The sequence below is a fragment of the Hemicordylus capensis genome, chromosome 2 (genome assembly GCF_027244095.1).
Source record: "Hemicordylus capensis ecotype Gifberg chromosome 2, rHemCap1.1.pri, whole genome shotgun sequence".
Taxonomy (NCBI): Eukaryota; Metazoa; Chordata; class Lepidosauria; order Squamata; family Cordylidae; genus Hemicordylus; species Hemicordylus capensis.
The window spans coordinates 51,869,754-51,877,777 of NC_069658.1; positions in this window are offsets into that span (position 1 = coordinate 51,869,754).

Genomic DNA, 8,024 nt, shown 5'->3' on the forward strand with positions numbered 1-8,024 from the left:
CTACTATGGTTACAGGTCTCTTAGAAAAGTTATTTTCTTATGTGGGAAAGGAAAGGGAAATGCCACTTCTAAGATTGTTTTGCCAGCTGCAATTTTTGTAAGTACTGTACTTGCATTAAAAATATCACTGCTTAAATATTCTGTCTGATCAGGGCACTGTTTTAATCTGTTTCTAACTGATCAGTCTATTGAACATTTCAGATATTTCTCAATCTAGTTTGTCAGATGTATCAATTTGACTTTGATTGGAGAAACAGGTATACACAAATGACAAAGTGAATAATTTAGTGCTTAGAGCTGAAATGGCACAAAACGCAAGAATGGGAAAATATGAGAAATCCCTCTCGCATAACACTAGAACCAGGGGTCATCCCATGAAACATTTCCAAGAAATTTAGGACTGAGAAAAGTACTTTTTCATACAATATATAATCAACCTATGGAATTCTCTGCCACAAGATGTGGTGACAACCAATGGCCTGAATGGCTTTAAGAGAGGTTTAGATGAATTCATGGAGAAGAGGTCTATCAATGACTACTAGTCTGAGGGCTATAGGCCACCTCCAACCTCTGAGGCAAGAGATGCCTCTAAATAACAGTTGCAGGAGAATAACAGCAGGAGAGAGGGCATGCCCTGAACTCTGTGGGCTTCCCAGAGGCATCTGGTGGGCCATTGGGTGAAACAAGATGCTGGACTAGATAGGCCTTGGGCCTGATCCAGCAGGGCTATTCTTATCTAGTAATCTATAATGTGACATTGTGCTTTCTAAGTTGCTTCGAATAAAGTGCTATCAAACTCTTTTGGTTTGGGGGTGTATGATACAGCTACCTTTCTGAAGCTAAGCTGGTTTAAGGCTGGTCAGTGCCTGGATGGGCAGCTGCTTGGAATGTATGAATGAACAGCTTTGTTATGATCAGTGATCTGTGTATAACAGAATCTGTTTGTTTATATACACACACACACACACACACACACATACACAGATACTACATTCAGATAAGAAGTAAATCATAGAGAATACACAAACATAGAAGCCTCATGTAACAACATCTAAAAAGAAGGGCTGGAGGTTAGCTGTTGACAGATCTTAAGAGCACCTGCACAAAATTTGGCAACCTTGTAGGGAGTAGAAGGTTTCTTGTCTGCAAGGAGGAGTGTGGCATAAAATTCAGCAGTCCAGCTGGGAAAGTGTGATAGCAAGGGAGAAATAAGACTGCACTGGCTATCATTATAAAAAGGACAAAACAGCAGTATATGGTGGATAGGTTCGACCTCACTTGAGCAACAGGGGCATAACCGACTGGCCAGACGGGTTTTCAGAGACCTTCCAGATAAAACCACTGATGGTAAGCCATCATATCTTGCTCTGAGGAAAACCCTGTGATGGCTTGGTAAAGAGAGGGATGATAGATAGCAAGTTCCTTTAGATGGCAAAGAGGCACCTTTTACCGTGGTGATTCTCTTTATTTAGCAGGGGGAGAGTAACTGGCCCTATCCACCCCCCAGCACAGTACTTCCAGTGACTGTTGCTGGTGTGTGTCTTATGTTTCTTTTTAGAATGTGAGCCCTTTGGGGACAGGGAGCCATCTTATTTGTTATTTCTCTTTGTAAACCACCCTGAACCATTTTTGGAAGGGCGGTATAGAAATTGAATTATTATTATTATTATTATTATTATTATTATTATTATTTATTCCTGGTTGAAGTCACTAAGGCACCCTCTTATGGTCTCCAGGATGGAGTTTAAATCATTCTGATCTTCAGTGTCCAAGACCCTCCGTTTGAGGATCTCCTTGGCTTGACTATAATCTAATATTGTATTTATTTTATTTATTTATCTATCAAACTTCTATACTGGCCAAACCTTCGTCTCTGGGCGGTTAACATAAAACATATATAAAAAGTTTATAATTCAACAGTTTAAAATCAACCATAAAATTAAAACAGACAATTTTAAAAAGCTGGGAAAGCTTGGGTGAAAAAATTGGTTTTCAGATTTTTGTAAAAAAATTCAAGAGATGGGGAGTATCGTATCTCAACAGGGAGCACATTCCACAATCTCGGGGCAGTAATAGAGAAGGCCTGTCTCTGTGTAGCCACCAAACAAGTTGGCGGTAACTGGAGACAGACCTCCTCAGATGACCTCAATGGGCTCATAGTGAAGAAGACGCTTTCTTAAATACCCAGGTCCGAAGCTGTTTAGGGCTTTATAAGTCATAACTAGCACTTTGTATTTTGCCTGGAAACCAACTGGCAGCCAGTGAAGCTCCATCAGCAAAGGAACTCCACTGACAGATGTTCAGCAGAGAGGCCGAGTGATGACAATTTACCCATCAGTGCTTGTGTCCAGGTGGATTGAAACCTATTGGCCAACATAAGAGGGATCAGTCTCAGAGGGAAGAAATGTATCCTAAGCCAATAACAGGATTAAAATCCATGCTTTTGTTTCCACCCTCTGGAGGCCTGTTTCTAACCTCAATGCTGTGTTGGAGATACATAGAGGGGCCCTGAATACTGCTCTAATAAACTTGGATTGGATTATCTCCAGCGACCTATAGTTAGGGTAGGGGCCCAGTTGTGCACCATACAAAAGTTGGGCCAATGATTTAGCAACAAATAACTTTAACACTGCAGTGATAACCTCTCCACCTTTGGAGCGAAAGAATCTTAACATTGGTGAAGCACATCTTTGTGCCTGTTGGGCAATGTCGTCCACATGGGCCTTCCATGACCCAGTGGCATGAAAAACCACACCCAGATATTTTAAACTATTTTAGGCCTCTTGGCAATGACCATCACTTTGGATTTCTGGAAGTTAATTACCAAGTGGTTGTCCTTGCAATAAGTGGTCAAGAGCCTAAGCGCTCTCCTAAGCCCCACAGGAGTTTGTGAAAAGATAGCAGCGACATCTGCATACAGCAGGATTGGGATAGCTGCACCCACAATAGTTGGGGAATGTAGCGCTGGACCGGAGATTATTCGCTAGGGCATTTATGTAAAGATTGAACAGGGAGGGTGCCAAAATGCACCCTTGTTTAACTCCTTTACTAGTGGTTATTAAATGTGAAAGTGAGCCTTGAGGGTTACATCTCACTCTCACACTGGTGTTATTGTAGAGCTTCTGAATAAGAAAGAGTAAGCACCTATCAATATCAGTGTCTCTTAGTTTTCCCCTGAGGCTTATCCTCGAGATTGAATAAAAGGCTGCTTTGAAATCTACAAAGGCCACATACAAGGAGGAATTAGGTTTGTTGCTGCATTTCTCAATCAGATGGCATAATACCAGGGCATGGTCCATGGTTGACCGCCCTGTTCTAAAACCAGCCTTTTCATCACCCAGTATACCTTCAGTCTCCATTCAGTCTTGCAACTGCCAATCTAAATGCCTCACGTAAAGCTTACTCACAATACTCAGCAGGCTAATTGGGTGGTAGCTGGTAGGATCACGTCTATCCCCTTTTTACATATGGGTTCTATCATGGCTATGCCCCACTCTTCAGGTATGAGCCCAGATCGATCTATGCATGTAAAGAGGGCTGCCAGTAAAGGAGCCTACCAATTCATGTTAAACTTAATAATTTCAGAAGAGATACAGTCATAGCCCGAGGCCTTGCCACCTTTAAAGGAATCAGTAAGCTTCTTAACTTCAGTTACTGTAACAGGTGGCCATTCAGAGAGCGGATCATTTTTTAAATCTACTGGAGCTACGCCTCCTGGGCCGAATGGAGAGCTCTAAAATGTAATTTCCATGTCTTCATAGGGACTTGACTTGTCAAATGGGAAGAATAATGCTCCAAGCAACCAGCTGTAATATGCCAGAAGAGAGAGGAGTTCTTCTCTCTAACTGAAGCAATCAGCCGCTGCAAGGCCAACCTTTGAGCCTCTCTTTTCTTCACTTTGATCAAGGATGTATATTGTCTTTTCAAGACTAGTAGGGTTGAAGGAGTTGCACGCTGAGGGTCTTGTCGGTACAATTTATAGTTTGCCACTAGTTCCTTCTTGGCAGTTACACACTCTTGGTTGTACCAACCTCTAGCCCTACCTGTTGGCCAACAGTTATAATTAGTTCGTTCGTCTACATGATGATCTCATGTCATATGAATCATGAGTGTCCCATAATGATCATATGCGAGCCCAATCTCTCCCCTTATTAACTCATCACGAAGTCCCATTGTCGTCTGAATTTAACAAAATCTCCATAACTTGAGCCCATCTCTCATCCCATTTAATCCGTACTTCCCCAGCCCCCACTTCAAAAGCAAAATTGAATTTATCCTTAGAATGCTGGCAGGTTTGTCCTTAGAATCAAAGGGAGATGGTTGCTATCAGGGCGAGAGTCAACCTGCATTTGAACAACACTACTAACCAGGTTACAAGATGCAAGCCAGTAATCCACAGTTGACATTGTGTTCTCAGACCAGCAAGTAAATTCTGCTGGGCGGCCGCCATTCACTGTTCCATTCAGAATACACAAATCAAATAGATTGGCCAACTGGGCCAAACACAGGCCTGCAAAATTGTATCTCTGATCCTTGGCATCAGGGGGTCGGGGAGAAGAGACTCTCCCATATCTTCTGGTGAGACAGCATGGTAGTAGGTATATAAAGCTGTGTCATCCTGCCCCATCCTTGCAAGACACCTCCCACTAGGATGTAAGCTAGGGGGTTGGCTTCAATGCTTTCCTCTAGATATCTACCTAGGCTTTGCCATTGCTTCCCTGCCTGGGAATGCTTAGATAGAGAGGTTAAGTATATGTTAATCAGAACCAATTGAACATGATTAAATTGCAGTAAAACTGCAGTCACCCACTGGGTATGAAAAGACATGGGGGTAATCTTCACATGAAGTCCTCTTGCTATTAATAAGGCCAATCCTCCTTTGGATCTACCCCCCTTTACACTGGGCAGGGTGTTGACATATTGTATAAAGAAACCATCCACCTCAATCTTAACCATGGTCCTAGTCTCCTGCAGGAAAAGAATATCGAATTTAGACAGGTATTCTGTAAAAGAGATATTTAGATTTGCAAGCCCAACTAGTTACATTCCACATGCAGAGGAAGAGTCCACATTGATCTGCTTGGAATGTAAGTTGCATTGAGATGGTGGGAAAAAGATGAGATATAAATGTAATATATAAACAAAAAATGTAAATACCACGGTGCTAATGCTGGATCCATATAAGGCCCATTCATACATTACGTTCAACACACATACACATGTACAGAATATACAGGTACAGATCTGTACACAGATATGGTCATTCACAGATTATGTTGAACACAGGTACAGAATTACACTTCCTATCTGTATCATGCATTTGAAGGGCCTGTATCCAGGTTCACTTTTAAAATGAATACAGGTACAGTCATTCACACAAACACACACACAAAAGAGTGTATAGACATCTGAACATTTATACAGCATAATGTCTGAATCGGGCTAAGATGTTACTCAAATAAATAATGAGACCCCAAAACATCAGCTATACATTACGTAACACCTGCTGCCATCTACATAGGCCAAACCATACTGGCTGGCATCTCAAGTTACTAATGAGTAAGCCCATTGAAATTCATGGGACTAGTCATAACTAACTTGTCCCATTAATTTCAAAAGACGATTAATGAGTAATTTAGTCAGGATGTCAGCCACTGCTTCTACAGAACAGAATAAATGAAGCCAGTAGACACCAAAGGGAGTGTTTCAGTCATTTTGAGTGTTCTGTGACACTGATGGGCATATATCTGAGTGATTTGCAGTAGATCAGCAATGACTTTTGATGCCAAATGATTCAACAATAGTAAATTATTTTTAAAGTGTGTGCCATGGCCAGCCAGTGGGTAGGGACGTACACGGAACCAGCAGGGGTGGGACAACTTTAAGGGCAGGGAAGAGTGCACTTACCCTTCCCTCCACTTTTCCCCCACCGGCGCATGCTTCAAAACCGGTCTGGCAGGGTGGCAGCGTACCTCCCTGCTGCCCCGTCCTTTCTTCGGAAGGGAAGTAGGTGGAAGTAGCTTGCGCGCATGCACACTGAATAATTTAATTGATTCATTCAGAAGCCTAACTATGCTACCAGCAAACTAGCTTTAATAGAGCCAAGCCTGTATTTTTTTGCAGTAATAAAGGATGAATTGATTTTGTTCAGATGGAACTTTAGCTTACAAACATTATTATGTAGATTCTACAAAGTATTATGAAGTGTAACAAATTTGGAATCGAAAGCTAAGCACCATTGAAATATAGAAGTTTTTCATGACTAATATTAGTCATTAACTTCCAAGGAACTTAGTCATAACTGAATTAGTCAGGGTGCTGCCCATCAAATTTGTCATACAGAAATATCAAGTAATTGTGCTGTGCAAGTCAAATAAAATAACAGACCTTCAGTACAACCAATCTGTAATGCAAAGCACACTGTGTTCAACAAAAGGAGAAACCAATCTTCACCTGTTCCACGGGCACTGCAATATGTTCTTCACTGGAAAAGAAGTGAATTGGTCCCAGATTGTTGTAAATTGACCGTGGAAGTGTTACAAATCACTAATACCATGTGGGTGCGGGGGGAGGGAGGACACACACAACAGATGATATGGCTGCTGGTGCCTACCTGTGCCATTTCCATGTAGACTTTTAAAAGTAATTTGTAAGTTATACTTAAAACATATTTTAAAAAGTTGAAGGTTGCATACATTGCAGTGGCGAAAGTGACAGGCTCATTCAGCTGAAGCTACCAAGCTTCTTGAAACTTGCTTCCAGATAAGATTAGGGAAATCTTAAGGAAAGGCTCTCAAATTTTAGCTCGCCTACCACAGACTTCCAAGTGTGAAGAGACAGCTTTTCCCTTCCTGTACCAGGAGCACACATTATGCAACCCTCAACAACATATACTCATCACCAAAGGTCCTTGAATACATAGGTAGTTCCTCTGCTAACTGAACCAAGAGGCACCTTTTTAAAGTGATGATTTTATTTACTGAGCAGTAGGCAGAGCAACTGGCCCTCTCCAACCCCAGCACAGCATCCCTCCATCCTGTTGCTGGTGTCTACCTTATGTTTCTTTTTAGATTGTGAGCCCATGGAGGATAGGAATCTATCTTTGTATTTATAATTCTCTATGTAGACTGCTTTGGGAACCTTGGTTGAAAAGCGGTATATAGTGAGGACACCCACGAGGATCATGGAGGAGGATTCCTGATGAAGACTCAGAGCAGGGGAAGCAGGTCGAGACTTCGGTTAACATAGTAGAGCCGGAGCTGACAGACTTGCAGGCTCCTCCACTTCCTTCCCTTTCTCCTCCTGATAAAGCCTCCGAAGTGTCTGTCCCAGACCTCTGGAAGCAACGTTTGGCTAGAGTACAGGCTCAAAGGGAGGGACACCGCAGGTCGGAAAGGCTGGCCAGAAGGAACAGGTGTTCCAGCTCTGACCCGGCTGCATCTCCCTGACAGGCACAGCTGCAGTGATGGGTGGGACTCTCAGGTCACAGCCTATTTAGAGGGGCTTGAGAGCTGGATCTGTGCTGGAAACAACGTCCGTGGTGACCAGCCCTGACCGTGAGCAACCTTGACCTCGGAATAGAGACCGATGACGATTGTGTTCACCCCTGATCTTGATGTCTGTGGAACTCCCAGTGCAGATTTCTGGCAACATTTTGGGACTACACTCTGTCTCCATTACTGTCGGACTGCGTCTGGCAACTCTCCCGTCCCCTCTGAAGAGAGTGGTTCTCCACTGCTGGGCAGCCAGCCAGCCGGTTATTACATACATAAATATTCGTAGTATTAGTAATAGCAAGACTCACCCAACCTGCGTTGCATCGGAAGAGACTATTACACTGTGCGTACTTACAAGAACTGCACTGGGTCATGCCTTGCTTGAGTGAGGTGATCTTAGCAAGAGGATGAAAACAAGTGTTTGAGTATGAATAGCTTGCTACAATGTTTAGCAAAGACATGGAACTCTGAAGTGCCTATTTTCCTGCTAAATACTTGATCATACCAAGCTGATATTAAAGCTAGTAA